Below are 17,531 nucleotides of genomic sequence, written 5' to 3'. Positions count from 1 at the left end.
AATCACAGATAACAAAAATATAAATAGCAGAGAAAACCTGAGAGAATAATTTCCTGAAAAGTCTGTGAAGGAAAAGCAGCTTTTTATCCTGAAAGATCACTCTAAAAACGTCATAGTATAGCATGTCGCTCTAAAAACGTCATAGTATAGCCTTTGGTCTACAAAACGTTGTTTTGTCCCGGCTGTCTGAAGTAGGTGAGGAGCAACACAAAAACAGTCCAAACGCTGGTTTTCAGAGGGTTAGACGAGTATTTATTTGAAAGAGGAAGTTTACAACAACACAACATGTGAGGGGGTTAAAAGCAAATTGGTGTTAGTAAAATAAAAATAAATAAACAGAACTAAAAGTGAACTTCATGTTGACATTGATGGGCATTCCAACCAGGAATAAAGCAAAAGATAATCAATACAAAAAAAAACTCCTCCTGTTCACCTCTTAAAACCCCAAAACACACCGCAGTAGCACCCTAAACTAAAACTACCAATGGGTTTCCTGTTTTCCTTTCTGAGCAATTCAAAGGTCCCTCTCTATCTCCCCAGACATCCACCAACCACTGGAACACATCTCCAAAGTTCTGCCGGGCCAGCTCAGCTTCCCCTCAGAAGAAGTGCCGCCACCTGCCAGATGAAGGAGCCTTTTGAGAGGCAGCTGGCATCGTGATTGGACTGTACTTTGGTCTGTTCCAATCCAGCTTCAGCTCCAGAGACGGCAGGCGGGACGAGTCAACGGAGGCCGGGTGGACGAAGGCATGCAGCTGAGTACAATCCAGAAAACAACAGAGGAGGAGTGCAGCAGCCCAGGACCAGAACAAACAGAGTAGCATCGTATGTCTCTTAGAAAACATCATAGTATAGCCTTTGGGATGAAAAAACGGCATAATATACATCATATATTGTACAAATAACAAGTCAAAGGAAAGAGACATCAACTGTAGAATTGTAGTAATTGTGGGCTGACTGATTTACTGATTATCAGTGTTTTATTTTTTACTGATTTACAGTAATAAATACATTTAAAAATGGTGCTACTTTGGCTCTGAACCTTTATCTACCTGTGGTCGCTCTGTCTTCTGGAGTGATTTGATTGGTTATACGTAACGAATAAAATTCCTTTAACTTAACATCTGTAAACAAAACAAAAACGTATCAACAAAGTTTCCTGTTAGAGTTTGTGTTCTTCTAAGTTTACTCCCAAGATTTTAAATACTTTGATTTACTGCAAATGAATATCTACTCCAAATGTCTCACTAATAATCATTATCAGCCTTAAAAGCCCACAAAACACCCCTCTATACTCGACCACACTTAGTACAGTCCGGTTCCCCCTTCTATCAATCTGCTTGGAATCGTCCACTTCCTGTTTGTCAAAGTGGCCTTCTACCTGGACAGGTTTTGTTGGAGCTCATGCAACAAAGATTTTGGGTAACTGCACTTTCATATGGAGGGATGACACTGAATTAGAGTCTGTTTTAATGAGACTGAGTTAAGATGTGTAGCTCTGTCGTTAAATAGGAAATTATTTCTCAGAATTCACAGAGAAAAGTCTGAAATGTTTGCTAGGTTAGCGTCCCACATGTTCTTTGGCTCAGCTGAAGCTAACTCTCTCCAACTTCTGGATCTCTTGAATTACTTGTTAAAATATCTTGCTATAGGTGCTGAAGCTCAGAAAGTCTGAGATGTTTGTTCAAAATAAGCTCATTCTCAAGTCTTATCTGAACTGTCCTCTTTTGTTTGAACTTTCCCTAAACTTAGGAGTTAATGACAGAGCAGCACATCCAGACTCAGTCTCATTTATGTAGAGATTAAACTTCAGTGTCATTCATTGATGTTAAAGTGCAGTTTTTCAACTGTTTGTTGCACATGCTCCCGACCAAACCAGTCCAGGTGGAAGACGATGTGAAGAGAAAGCTCCAGAGGATGAATATCACACATTTACGTTGGAAATGAATGTCCTTTAATTAGACATTGTCATGCAAAAGTTGGATTTCCCTTTAATGATGTTCAAATCTTTGTTGAGTGTTTTGTTGATGTTGGTTTCTAAATGTTTTCTGACACTTGGCCCCAAAGAATAAAACCTTCTACGGCTCACAAGCTGCAACAATTCACACATTGTCAACTATCTTTCTGACTAAACTAAGATAAAAAGTGAAAAACTGTCTGATTCCTGCATCATGAATGTAAGTCTTTTTGGTTTTTATGACAGTAAACTGAATATATTTGAGCTTGACATTTTATAAACCAAAACAAGAAATGAATTACTGGAGAAAACGACAGATTAATGGACAAAGAAAATGTGTTTTCTAACATATATGGCTCAATTACTCCAACATCACAAGATACATACAATTTTAATTCAATTTTATTTATATAGCGCCAGTTACAGGTCAAATTGTCTCAAGACTTTATTTTTATATTTTTTTTGTCATATTTAAAATATGGCAAAGTAAGAAATTTAAACCTCTTGACTAATCCAATTTATTATTTAGTTTTTAAGAGACTAATTGACAATTAAAACTTTCTCCACTAAAACTAATAAACATGAGGTCAAATAGAAGGAACAGTTTTAAATACTGCAGTCCCACGACGACAAGAATAAAGTTTCTCAACAAAAACTAAATCTGCTGGTGGATTCCATTAAAGTCCTAATAAATGATAATAAAGTGTGATACTAAAGGTTTGTGGTCCCAAGGTACCAAGATATCAAGTTGAACATGTGGATGGAGGTTGATAAAAGTTGACCTCCCTTCATTTCTCTGGAGCGACTCCATGGATTTTATGGATGGTGGTTAAAGACCTGGTCTTCTAGTGGTCTTCCTTCTAGTCGCTGTAAAAAGTCACTCCATCCTGACCAACTTCAACACCTCTTCATGACAACTTGTTCTGTCTCCGACCTCGTGGAAACTCCAGAAACTCGGGAAAACCTGTCGAGACTCGAAGAACTCGTGGAGACTCGAAGAACTCGTCGGGTGGGGGAAGGTGTGGTGGGCGGTGGGGGTAGGTGGGGGAGTAGAGGGGAGAGGCCGCCACCCACCTCCCCACCTACTCTCCGCCCTGACTCCACCCAGACTCCGCCTTAGCTCTGCCCATGTGGTCACTTCACGAACTACGATGTCAAAGGGACGACGAATTTATTTCTTTTCATCTGATCTGTAGCTCAGTGAGTTAAGGATTTGCCTATGGAGCTGCAGGTCGCTGGTTCAAGACCAGACCCTTCTTAAATTTTCTCAAAATTCTGACAAAGACAAAGAAAGAAAAATGCCGGTGGTGGGTCTTGAACCTGCGACCTTCCAGTTGGTAGTCTTCTTCTTATCCTCCTGAGCTACTTGCTCAGATACTAATTCTTCCTTTTTTTGCGCATTTATCATCTATTTTTTGTCGTTTTCGAGTTTTTTTTTTAACTCGAGTCTCGACTCGACCGTTTTTCTCAGGAGGCTGGACTTCGGCCTTTGTGCTGGAGGGTTGAACCCTCAGTTCCAAGACTTTCCAAAGCCTCCACACCTCCCGAGTCCTCTGGACCTGAGTTTTCAGACAGTCTGAGGGCTGAAATTTTCTAAGTCCCACAGTAGTTCTCTGTTAGATTTAACTTTCAGACAGTCCAAGGACTGATATCTTCTAAGTTCCTGAGTAGTTCTCTGTTCGTTTGAACCTTCAGACAGTCAGAGGACTGAAATCTTAAAAGATTCTCAGTACTTCTCTGTTAGTTTGAACCTTTAGACAGTCTGAGGACTGAAATTTTAAAAGTTTCTCAGTACTTCTCTGTTAGTTTGAACTTTCTGGTTAACAGAAGCCTTAAAACTTGTGACCATGAGTCTTGATTTCACATTTAGACCATCCATCTGAGTTCTTCTCAGACCTTCATCTGTGGGTTATTTAGAAATCCTGAACAAACTTTGATTCTCTTCACTGAACAGTAAAGTTTGTGGAGATCAGAAGGTAACATTAGTTTGATTGATGCCTTCAACTACTAGTAGATTTTATCTGGAAAGCAGTTTTCTGAAATGAGTTCTTAGTAAATGTGTCTACAATCAAACCAAGAACATAGAAAGAGGAAATGTTTGAAGAAACAACTTGATGTTTTCATTTCAGACTAGAAAACGCTTTAAGAACTTTATCAGTTTTTGCTCTTTTTGATCGTTTTATTGTCTCTTCTGTTTAATTTGATCTTCTAAAGTCTAACTGGTGTCTTTTCAAATGTTTTGTCTTTAGTTTGATTCTTCTTAAATGTTTAGTTTTGCTCTTTTCTCACCTTTTATTCTTTTCTAATGTCTGATTTGATTTCGAAATGATTTGTCTTTTTAATGTTTGTTTTTTCAAATGTTTTATCGGCTTGTTTGAATTTTTTTTTCTTTCCCAATATTTAATTTTTCGATTCTTTAAGGTTTTTCTTTTTAAATGTTTTACCACCTTTTAATGTTTAATTTCCTTTTTAAATGCTTCATTGTATTTTCTGTTTAATTCCTATTTCTAAGTTTTATTGGCTTTAAGATGTAATTTTCTAATTAAACATTTAATTTTTTAATTAAATGTTTTGTCTTTTTAAAGGTTTATTTTTTAAATGTTTAATATTCTTCTTGTTTAATTGTATTTTTTAAATGTATATTTATCGAAAATATTTTTTCTGTAATTTTTAATATTTGTATTTTAAAAATTTTGTTTAATTTCATACTTACATGTATCTTGGTTAATTATCTAATTCAATATTTTGTCTGTTTAATATAGTTAAACATTAAATACAATTAAATGATATTAAACAGAAAATATTGAATTAGATAATTAAACAAGATACAATTGTGTGATATTCATCCTCTGGAGCTTTCTCTTCACATCGTCTTCCACCTGGACTGGTTTGGTCGGGAGCATGTGCAACAAACATTTGAAAAACTGCACTTTAACATCAATGAATGACACTGAAGTTTAATCTCTACATAAATGAGACTGAGTCTGGATGTGCTGCTCTGTCATTAACTCCTAAGTTTAGGGAAAGTTCAAACAAAAGAGGACAGTTCAGATGAGACTTGAGAATGAGCTTATTTTGAACAAACATCTCAGACTTTCTGAGCTTCGGCACCTATAGCAAGATATTTTAACAAGTAATTCAAGAGATCCAGAAGTTGAAGAGAGTTAGCTTCAGCTGAGCCAAAGAACATGTGGGACGCTAACCAAGCAAACATTTCAGACTTTTCTCTGTGAATTCTGAGAAATAATTTCCTATTTAACGACACAGCTACACATCTTAACTCAGTCTCATTAAAACTGACTCTAATTCAGTGTCATCCATCAATATTAAAGTGCAGTTACCCAAAATGTTTGCTGCATGAGCTCCAACAAAACCTGCCCAGGTAGAAGGCCACTTTGACAAACAGGAAGTGGACGATTCCAAGCAGATTTATAGAAGGGGGAACCAGACTGTACTAAGTGTGGTCGAGTATAGAGGGGTGTTTTGTGGGTTTTTAAGGCTGATAATGATTATTAGTGAGACATTTGGAGTAGATATTCATTTGCAGTAAATGAAAGTATTTAAAATCTTGGGGTTAAACTTAGAAGAACACAAACTCTAACAGAAAACTTTGTTGATACGTTTTTGTTTTGTTTACAGATGTTAAAGGAGTTTTATTCGTGACGTATAACCAATCAAATCACTCCAGAAGACAATGCGATCACAGGTAGATAAAGGTACAGAGCCAAAGTAGCACCATTTTTAAATGTATTTATTACTGTAAATCAGTAAAAAATAAAATATTGATAATCAGTAAATCAGTCAGCCCACAATTACTACAATTCTACAGTCGATGTCTCTTTCCTTTGACTTGTTATTTGTACAATATACGATGTATATTATGCCGTTTTTTCATCCCAAAGGCTATACTATGATGTTTTCTAAGAGACATACGATGCTACTCTGCTTGTTCTGGCCCTGCACTCCTCCTCTGTTGTTTTCTGGATTGTACTCAGCTGCATGCCTTCGTCCACCCGGCCTCCGTTGACTCGTCCCGCCTGCCGTCTCTGGAGCTGAAGCTGGATTGGAACAGACCAAAGTACAGTCCAATCACGATGCCAGCTGCCTCTCAAAAGGCTCCTTCATCTGGCAGGTGGCGGCACTTCTTCTGAGGGGAAGCTGAGCTGGCCCGTCAGAACTTTGGAGATGTGTTCCAGTGGTTGGTGGATGTGTGGGGAGATAGAGAGGGACCTTTGAATTGTTCAGAAAGGAAAACAGGAAACCCATTGGTAGTTTTAGTTTAGGGTGCTACTGCGGTGTGTTTTTGGGTTTTAAGAGGTGAACAGGAAGAGTTTTTTTTCGTATTGATTATCTTTTACTTTGTTCCTGGTTGGAATGCCCATCAATGTCAACATGAAGTTCACTTTTAGTTCTGTTTATTTATTTTTATTTTACTAACACCCATTTGCTTTTAACCCCCTCACATGTTGTGTTGTTGTAAACTTCCTCTTTCAAATAAATACTCGTCTAACCCTCTGAAAACCAGCGTTTGGACTGTTTTTGTGTTGCTCCTCACCTACTGACAGCTGTGGACTAAAGGCTATACTGTGACGTTTTTAGAGCGACATGCTATACTATGATGTTTGTTGGGCGACACTATACTATAGGCTTTTTTAATTGACATATTACTGACTTTTTGTTGTTTTTTAGCAACGTAAGAATTTGAACAGTTTTAAAACTTACTATACTTTTACTTGTGCAATGAAATTATTATTCTATGGCATGTTTTAGATGACATATTATACTCTGATGTTTTCTTGAATTACATACTATTTTGACAATATACTGCACTATGACATTTTTTGAACCACATATCATACATGACAATTTTAGGCAACATCCTATCATTTTGCAATTTTTGAACCACATAATAATCTATGGGGTTTTTCTTGCCAACATGCTGTACTATGAACTACAGGCCATACTATGTTATTCTTGAGTAAAGCATACTATACTTTCATGTTTTCTGAACTACATCCTATACTATGGCGTTATACACAGAGTGCTTTGGTTACATGTTGATTTATAATCTAGATTTTTTTCTGTTTTGTTTTTTGACAGGATTACCACAGACCTGACCGTGAACACCGTTGACACCCACCTCAGGGAGACGCTGCCTAAGATCTCAAGGCTGCTTGGTCGTGGTCTTTCTGGCACGTACTCTTCCAAGATGAGCTGGGAAGTTTAACACTGATGGAATGACACCAGGTCTAAGCCGACAAACTTCCAATTCCTCCTCAACCCATAGTCTCTGGGAAACCTACATAGAGTAAGAAAAGTAGACAGAGAAGTAATTAAGTCTGTACACAACATATTAAAAAGAAATCATGCTAATAAATTAAATACAAAGAACCGAATTTGCCAATATACTGGAGACCAGAGCTATTTAATTTGATAAGTATAACCTTGTTTAGTAACATTTCAATTATTTGAGAGCAGTCCTAAAGAACTGCCTGTAATCCCAATCATAAAACGGGTTTGGAGGAAGAACATAGATGGTAATCTGGATATATATGAGTTAGGCTTTATAACTACTATTGGTAGTATTGGTGGTAGTAATAGCAATGTGACTACTACTAGTAGTAGTAGTCTTACACTCACTACTGCTGCTGATACTGGCACTGCTACTACAAATTGTAATATTATTACAAATGCTGATACTACTTCTATGACTCTAACAGCTATTTTATACTACTACTGCTTGTACTTTTAGTATTACTACTACTGCTTGTACAACTATACTACAGCTACTATTAATCATCTGGTATTTGCTTTCAAAGCTGCTAGCTCGCCTTAGTGTTTTGCTAGTGGCTAACCGCTCGTCGTAGCACGCAGTTCAAAGGGGCGTGTCCTATCTACTCATTCATATCTATGAGAACAACGGTAGCTGCACATAAGGACGCCTGACGTTGATTAGCTGCGTAAATACCATTATATACAGTCTATGGTAAATACGTATGTGAATCGCATCATTGGCTGCAGCAGCCAGTCACCGGTCACTCGCTGACTCACATTGAAAAATAGCACAGAATGAATTGTTACATGTTTATTTTATTTACAATTTAGGTTGGATTTTTTTTTTGTGCGCAGCGCAGATTTTCTGTGTGCGGAGACCGTGTCAGCAGTGTGAAATTGCGCATGCGCGCAGCTTAGAGGGAACAGTGGTTTGGAGTAATATTCTACTCTAATATCTTCCAATGTAAACCTAAAAGGTTGATCTGATGGTATATTCTACCCAACATCCTGGAACATTTACCTAAAAGGTTGGTTTAATGGTATATTCCCAGAAGAACCCTTGAACATCAGGCTTAATGGTATATTCCACCCAAAATACTTATACATATACCAAGAAGTCAATGTAAAGGAAATGTAGACATAAAAGGATTGTTTAAAGGAATATTTAAATGATTATTTTCATTATTTAGTAATCTGTTATCAGTCATTGGCAAACTTATTTTCATCAGTTTTTTAGTGGAAGTCACAAATAAAGGAGCTCTTGGTTTTTCCCAGCATTAGTGAGTCAAACGCTGCTGTTTCAACACAGACATGTTCACATGCATCCACAAACCTCTCAGCACTCAAACACCCACAGACAGGAGGCCGGCTGGGCCGAGGCTCGGCGGCGTCCTCAGACCCACGAGTCGGGGAGTCGGTGAACTTGTTGGTCCGGTTTGAAGGCCTCCGTGTGGTCCAGTAGAAGTCCACGTAGTCGGTGTTGGCTTTGAACCGCAGCGACTGGCCACCATCAGGTGGACCGGCTTGTCCTTGTAGGACTCCTCCTGTAGCCTTGAGGGAACCACAGGAACATTCAGTAGCTGTTGGAGTTCTTCCTGTCAGGCTCTTGGTAGAACTGCTCTGAAGAATCTTGTACTTGTCTTATCTGGAACAATCTAACAGCCTAAACTGTTAACAGTGGTGTAAAGAAGCAAACACACAGGCATAGATTAGGACTCAAACTAGATTTATTTTAGAAAACAAATCAGCTTAGAGGCATTTGTTCATACATGTGGCTGAACAGGAGGCCATCCAATCAGATTTGAGGTCTTCACTCTGTAGGTTGGTTGTTTGGTGAGACTCTTGGACCTCCATCAGCTGACGTGGATGTTTGATGGTCTTCTTCTCTCGTGCCAGATGATTCATCCATGAATTCAGCAGCTACAGACTGAAATGAAGCTCATGCTGCCGTTATTGAATTCCTGTTCCAGATCAAATGTTCAGATCTCACCTTGAATGCAGCCGTCTGCTGTCTGATAGTTTTTCTCATTGTAGTCTTCAATAAAGTCTTTTTCCTCATGTAAGGATGTGGTGAGACTCTTTCTCAGTCTCTGCAGACGTCCCTCATTGTGCATCTCCAGAGAAGAAACAGAAAAACTGGTCACTGCTTCAGCATCACAAACGCTTTCCAGCATTGAGAGTGTTTTAGGAATTCATTCATTGTGTTGTGAACTTTGAAGGAGCAGAAACTTTACAGCTGCCAAAGATATGAGCTCCAATTCTGTATGTTTTAGGAAATGAAGGTCATCAAATGAACACTTGACTTTTTGCTGATAACTCTCATTAAATTACTGAAGAAATCCAGCATAAAAACCTGTAAACTCTCAGGCAGCTTTTGTTAAAGTTTGTCTATAATTCTATCATCATGTTCTGGAACCAGGACTCTGCAGAAGTTCCTTCAAACTGATACTTGTGTGTTTCTATTTCAGGCCTCAGGTTTGAACGTACAGCAGAGGATTAGAAAGGAGTGATTTTAATATTTAAATCAGTCCAGTAAATGTTTGGCATGAAAATTATTAAAATTTTGATTTAGATAGATTTGTGTCAAATAATATTGTAGAGTCTCACTTAAATATATCCAAATGAGTTCAGTTTATTTACATTTTATAGAATATTTGATTTCTTAATTTCAATACTGTAGGGTCTGACCCTAAATATTATAATAATGATGTCAATTTAAATAATATTTTAGTGCAGAGTCATAAACTTTAATCAGCTAAACTTACACAATAAATATCACCGTACAATCTTAACCTGAATATTCATATTACTGAGGTAAATTTACATAAATCATGATATTCTAGAGTCTTAACTGGAATATTTCTAACATTAATCTTTTTGTATTGTGCTGATAAACAACAATAACCCGACTTTCAGATAATATTTATTGTCTGTGATTGTGAGACTAAATTCCTCCACATTCTGGAACTGGACTGCATTTCCCAAAATAAAAACATGGACAGAATTTAACACTCATGTATCCATGGCAACGCTAACGTTTCTGCTTCTTACCAAAGTTCACAACACAAGTAAAGATTTTAATGTAAAACTTCAGGGATGACTGCTAACCATAAGTATTCTGATCAATACTTCATGATCAATATCAGGACAGATGTTACAACTCCAGCTGTTGCATTAGACTGCAGTTATTCACAGAGAAATTAAAACATCACCCATCATCTATACACCGCTTAATCCTCACTAGGGTCGCGGGGGGGGCTGGAGCCTATCCCAGCTGACTCAGGTGAAGGCAGGGGACACCCTAGACAGGTCGCCAGTCTGTCGCAGGGCCACATACAAAGACAAACAAGCACTCTCACATTCACACCTACGGGCAATTTAGAATAATCAATTAACCTCAGCATATTTTTGGACTGTGGGAGGAAGCCGGAGTACCCGGAGAAAACCCACGCATGCACAGGGAGAACATGCAAACTCCATGCAGAAAGATCCCGGGAAAGCCGGGACGCGAACCAGGGACCTTCTCGCTGCAAGGCGAAAGTGCTAACCACTACACCACTATGCAGCCCCTTAAAACATCACATTCCTCATAAAAACTAGATGGGACTTTTATTAAATAAAGTGTTGGTGAATAAACAGTGTAAAAAGTGCAAAGCAGCTCCATTAAATCAGGAGATGTGAGACTTCCACAGCATGGATCACCATCTGCTGTGTTGATTTATAGCTGAATGTCAGAATGAACTGAGCTAGAAAAGCTGCTTTGAGCTGCAACATTACGGTCTGACAATCCAACACCATCACAGTTTTCATCTGGTTGTTTTGCTTCAACATGATGTGAAGTTCAGCTTTTACCTGAATCGATACAGAGATTCTATTTTCAACCAAGACTGGAATAAAAATTAGAATGTTATGAGGTTATTAATGCAACTAAATCCTTTCAGATGGAAGGATTTACTTCTAAGTTCTAATTCAAGTTTCAGTTGGAGCACATTGCATTCACAAAGAAAAACAGCGATACCTTCATAGCAACATTTAATAAACCTAAAGCTTCCCTGTTGGCTCATTGGTGGAGTTTGTTACTGAGCATCTGAACCTTAAATCCAGTGAGACGACCGTCTTCAGTCGAGGCCAGTCAGAGAACTTCAAGACCTTCCATCAGCTGAACCAGATGTGGCATCATCTCCCTCTGAACATCTGGATGACAGGAGGAAAGACAGAAATCAAACACAGATCACAGAAATACAATTTATTCACTTTCATCATTTTATAAAAGTAGCATGAACTTTATTAAAACTTGACATCAGTAATGAAAATAAATGTTTTTTATCTTGTGTTGAAGCTAAATTTAAAGTCAATTTTAATGACAGTTTATCCTGAGAGGAGTGAGAATGGAGCTTTTCTTTCCTTTTTAGAATATTCCCTCAAAAATATTCTGTTTATTATTGGCTTTAGAAGCATTTTTCTTTACTTATTTATTTTTAGATACCTCAGACTGATACATTTTGCTGGTTTGCAGATCATTTCATGTACAATGACAATAAAGATCTTCTATTATAACATATTGCTAAAACAACAAACCTTCTCAACCGTCTCTCAGGCTGCAAAATTCCAACTGTGACCAATGATGATGTGATGTAGTTATTACTATAATCTTTACTGAACCAGCCCTAGAATTAATAAAAATCTGTATATGGATATGATTTTCTCTGATGGGACCTCTATGGAAGCCGTAGTAACTATTAACTATCCTTTGAAGGGAAAGATTAGGTCTTCTTCAGGTGGATAAAAAAAATGCTCTCCCTTAAAATGCATACAATAAAGTAAGTCTCTTCTGCACTGCACACATACTACACTTTTGTATAACTCTGGATGTCAGAGTAAAGGCAGACAGATCCACCGATCAGCCACAACATTCTGACCACTGACAGCTGAAGAGAACAACATCCATCATCTTGTTCTAATGCAACGTTCTGCTGGGAAACCTTGATGTTCATGTGGGTGTTTGACATGAACCACCACCTAAACACTGCAGGACAAACAACCCCCTAGTCTCCATGGCAACAGCAGTCCTTGATGCCAGCTGCCTCCCTCAGCAGGACAAATTAAAACAGCTCAGGAGTGGTCCGAGGAACACGACAGAGCTAAGCTGTTCACCTGAGTTCCACACTCCCCACATCCAGATCTGATGGAGCATCTGTGGGATGGTCCAGGATCAGCCTGGTCTCGGTAGGACCCACCCTGCAACCCACAGGATCCACAGAATCCACAGGACATCCCCAGAGGTTCTGATGAACCACTGGGTCAGAGGAGTTTTAGCAGCATAAAGGGACCAACACAGTATTATTCAGGTGGTCATAATGTTATACTGTCATATTGTCATGCTGATTATATGATCAGTAAATGTTACCATCAATTATAACGTCCACATTGATCAGGAAAAAAAAAAACTATCAGTTCATTCAGAAACTGTGGGGTTAAACCTAAAAACACAGACCTCAACAGCAGTTTGTTTCAAAGCAGAACACCAGCTGGTTTTCACTAAAGAAGCTTTCAAAGCAACAATTAAATGACAGTTTTGTTCTCATTAAGTTCAGAGTCAGCCAAAATAATGTACATACATCAGGAAAAGAAAAACTTTTATAAATATTTCATTTGTATAAGTACTTCTATACATATAGATACCTCTTTCTAAGTTTGATCACATCACGATAACTCTGTGTCCTGTTGTACGATGTTTTCCCAACAGATGGCGCTACCCTCATGAATGGAGCATCAACAAGTAACGTCTACAACACAACAGAAATGTCTGGAAGCCAGTGGCCACCACTTTGAGCACCTCTTGTAATTGTAGAGACCAAAGATAACTTTTATTAATCTCGTGATGTCTGAATAAATTTGGAATTGAAATATTTATGCAAGTTTTTCTTTTCCTGATGTGTGTAAACATTATTTTGGCTGACTCTGTATAATGGGTTTCTGACAGGTCACCAGGCAACATCTTTTTATAATAATGACAAATATACCTGCATTCTACAGCAGTAATTTTCCTCATGTGCAGGTAAAGATGTGTGAGGAGCTTAGAGATGACAGGAGCAGGAGTCATCCTCACTAATTCAGCTTCCACCTAGAAACAGAAACACCACAAACAAACACACTGATATACTCTCAAACATTCAACCTCACAGCCTCAAAATATCTGTTTAGGAAGTGTTGTGTTTCTAAATTCTGCTGAAAGCACTGACAGACATTCTCTTACAAGGTTGTGTAAAAAGCAGCCTGTCCTCTGAGCTACTGAGAAATTTTCCTGAACAAAGTTTCTACGTGTAAATCAGCTCAACAAAAACTAAAGCCTCAGTCACAGATAACAGGTATCGCAAATTATAAAGAAGTTTCTTTGTTAACTCAGACTTTCTGCTTCAACCTCACATAAAAAGGGGAGTTTAACTCATCAGGTGACTGAAAATGAACGGCTTGTGCAGTTCTAGATCCAAAAGTAGGATGTTTCAACTCATGTTTTACTACAAATACATGCAGTAATAAATAAATACAATGGCTGGTTGTTAGTTTATTCACTATTAATGTCATTGTATATACTGGATTGAACTTGAGCAGTGGAAGAGAGAAGGAATTTAATGAAATTATGGCGATTCAGAGAGGTAATGTTGCGCAATGTTAAGTTAAGCGCGGTTTAATTCAAACCAGCTGAATGTTAAACAAAAGCAGCTCAACGGGTTTCAGTTAACCTTAAAGTGAAACAACTTTTTTAAAAGCTAAAATACACAGCAGAGAAATACAGGTTGAGAAGTTCCTTCTTATAATGGACAGCTGTGGCAGCAACTAACACAGGTGTTCAGAGGTAAGTTAGCCACCTGTGTTAATTAGCCCGCTAGCTAACTTAGCCGCTTAGCTAGCTAACGCGTCCGGACCAACTGCTCAAACACGACAAAACACAACTTATCACAAGTCGCTGACTTAACGTACAGCAAAATAACGCTACAGGTTAGAAGTATTTATCTTCTTACCGTGTTTTACTCCAAAAACAATGTCAACAGCAGCCAGAGATGCTACCAGATAGTGATGTTACGAGATCTGCCGAGGCTTCGAAGCGTGTGTAGAGTAATGGAGGGGGTGTGTCCACGAAGCGCGTATCGAGGCTTGCTTCATTTAGGGGAGGAGCCAAAATGATGACGTTCGAATCCTCGCAAGCCGGTCGTGCCGCGTGACTGGTTCAGGAAGTGGTTCGCAGGTTTGACGTGCAATTCAAAATATAAGGTGCAGCGAAACGCAATGGATTCCCCGTTCACATTTGTTGGATTTTTACCTGCTGTATCTTTGCATTCAATCGGTTTGAGACTCTTTTTTTTTTATAGAACCAGCCAGAAAGAGAAGATTCTCCCCTGTCTGGGAACACTAGTGATGGCTGATTGAGGCTTTGTTGAAGCTTCGACACTTCATTCAAAACATGGTTCATTACTCGAGGCCTCAATGACACACAGTGCTCGAGTAGGACATCTAGTGGTCAATAATATGAAGTGCAATCAAGACGTGGTCGTTGGTTCATGGATTGTTTTGGATTTGATTCGCCATGCACACTAGGGTGATGACTTTTTTACAACCTCATATCCCTGTATCATAATTTGATGAACTTTTATTAAAGATTAGATAAAATCTTACTTTTAAGGTGATTTGATAAAAAAAAACCTCACGCACAAAATGATTTTAAAAATTTTAATTATCAGCTTTTTGGCCAGAATTTGAAGTCACTGGAAGCAAAGTAAAAATTGAACACAAGTGATATATTTAACTTTACATAGGGTCACCAAACACAAAAAGAAGTCAGTTGGTCACATTAATGTCATTGGGCTTAACGAATTTAGTCCCATTGATAGTAATAGTGATTTTTTCAAAGTGGTTTGTACGTGACCTTTTTCAATATTTCAACAGAATAAATGTCATTTTAATCATTAATAAAAAGTTAATTCATTAGTGCTACAGGAAATAATTTTTGAGAAAAAAAAGTCAAAAAGTCATCACCCTAATGCACACATTCCTGTTTGACTACACTAGATGATTGTATGGGTTGTAGTGGACACAAAAATAATATTACTAGTAATAATAATGACAATAACTATTGAAGAGCACGTTTCTCTTCTTACCCCCTGAGCTACTCACTCAGATACTTTTTTTTTTTTTTTTTGCGCATTTATCATCTATTTTTTTTTGCCATTTTCGAGTTTTTTTTAACTTGAATCTCGACTCGATCGTTTTTCTCAGGAGGTTGGACTTTAGCCTTTGTGCTGGAGGGTTGAACCCTCAGTTCCAAGACTTTCAAAGCCTCCAGACCTCCCGAGTCCTCAGGACCTGAGCTTTCACACAGTCTGAGGGCTGAAATTTTCTAAGTCCCACAGTAGTTCTCTGTTAGATTGAACTTCCAGACAGTCCAAGGACTGATATCTTCTAAGTTCCTGAGTACTTCTCTGTTAGTTTGAACCTTCAGACAGTCTGAGGACTGAAATCTTAAAAGTTCTTGAGTAGTTCTCTGTTAGTTTGAACCTTCAGACAGTCTGAGGACTGAAATTTTAAAAGTTTCTCAGTACTTCTCTGTTAGTTTGAACTTTCTGGTTAACAGAAGCCTTAAAACTTGTGACCATGAGTCTTGACTTCACATTTAGACCATCCATCTGAGTTCTTCTCAGACCTTCACCTGTGGGTTTTTTAGAAATCCGGAAAAAACTGTGATTCTCTTCACTGAACAGTAAAGTTTGTGGAGATCAGAAGGTAACATTAGTTTGATCCATGCCTTCAACTACTAGTAGACTTTATCTGGAAAGCAGTTTTCTGAAATGAGTTCTTAATAAATCTGTCCACAATCAAACCAAGAACATAGAAAGAGGAAATGTTTGAAGAAACAACTTGATGTTTTCGTTTCAGACTAGAAAACGTTTTCAGACCTTTATCTGTTTTTGCTCTTTTTGATCGTTTTATTGTCTCTTCTGTTTAACTTGATCTTCTAAAGTCTAACTGGTGTCTTTTGAAATGTTTCCTCTTTAGTTTGATTCTTCTTAAATGTTTAGTTTTGCTCTTTTCTCACCTTTTATTCTTGTCTAATGTCTGATTTGATTTCCAAATGTTTTGTCTTTTTAATGTTTAATTGTTTTTGCAAATGTTTTATCGGCTTGTTTGAGTTTCTTTTTCTTTCGTAATATTTAATGTTTCGATTAAATCTTTAAGGTTTTTCTTTTTAAATGTTTTACCACCTTTTAATGTTTAATTTTCTTTTTAAATGCTTCATTGTATTTTCTGTGTAATTCCTATTTGAAGTTTTATTGTCTTTAAGATGTAATTTTCTAATTAAACATAAAATTTTTTAATTAAATGTTTTGTTTTTTCTTTTTTGGCCTTTTCCAGCTTTTTATTGGATAGGCGTAGTGAGAGACAGACAGGAAACGGGGGAGAAGAGTCATGGGAATACATGCAGAAAAGGGCCACTAGCGGGACTCGAACCCAGGCCGCTGCGTCGGGGACCAGCCCCTGTACATGGGTCACCCACTTAACCCGTTGAGCTATACGGGCACCCACGTTTTGTCTTTTTAAAGGTTTAATGATCTAATTAAATGTTTTGCTTTTTTTAAAAATGTTCAATGGTGTTCTTGTTTAATTGTATTTTTTTTTAAATGTTTCATGATGGAAAGTATTTCATCTGTAATTTGTAATATTTGTATATTAAAAATTTTGTTTAATTTCATACTGACATGTATTGTATCGTGTTGAATGATCTCATTCAATATTTTGTCTGTTTAATATAATTTAATGTAATTTAATGTTTACTCTATTAAACAGACAAAATATTGAATGAGATCATTCAACACGATACAATACATGTCAGTATGAAATTAAACAAAATTTTTAATATACAAATATTACAAATTACAGATGAAATACTTTCCATCATGAAACATTTAAAAAAAAATACAATTAAACAAGAACACCATTGAACATTTTTAAAAAAAGCAAAACATTTAATTAGATCATTAAACCTTTAAAAAGACAAAACATTTAATTACAAAATTAAATGTTTAATTAGAAAATTACATCTTAAATTTCTTAATTAGATTATTAAACCTCTAAGAAGACAAACATTTAATTAAAAAATTAAATGTTTACATAGAAAATTACATCTTAAAGACAATAAAACTTCAAATAGGAATTAAACAGAAAATACAATGAAGCATTTAAAAAGAAAACTAAACATTAAAAGGTGGTATATGTATATATAATTTAATTGTAATTAATGTTTAAC

The sequence above is a fragment of the Amphiprion ocellaris genome, chromosome 10 (assembly GCF_022539595.1).
Source record: "Amphiprion ocellaris isolate individual 3 ecotype Okinawa chromosome 10, ASM2253959v1, whole genome shotgun sequence".
Classification (NCBI taxonomy): Eukaryota; Metazoa; Chordata; class Actinopteri; family Pomacentridae; genus Amphiprion; species Amphiprion ocellaris.
This window is presented reverse-complemented; position numbering follows the sequence as displayed.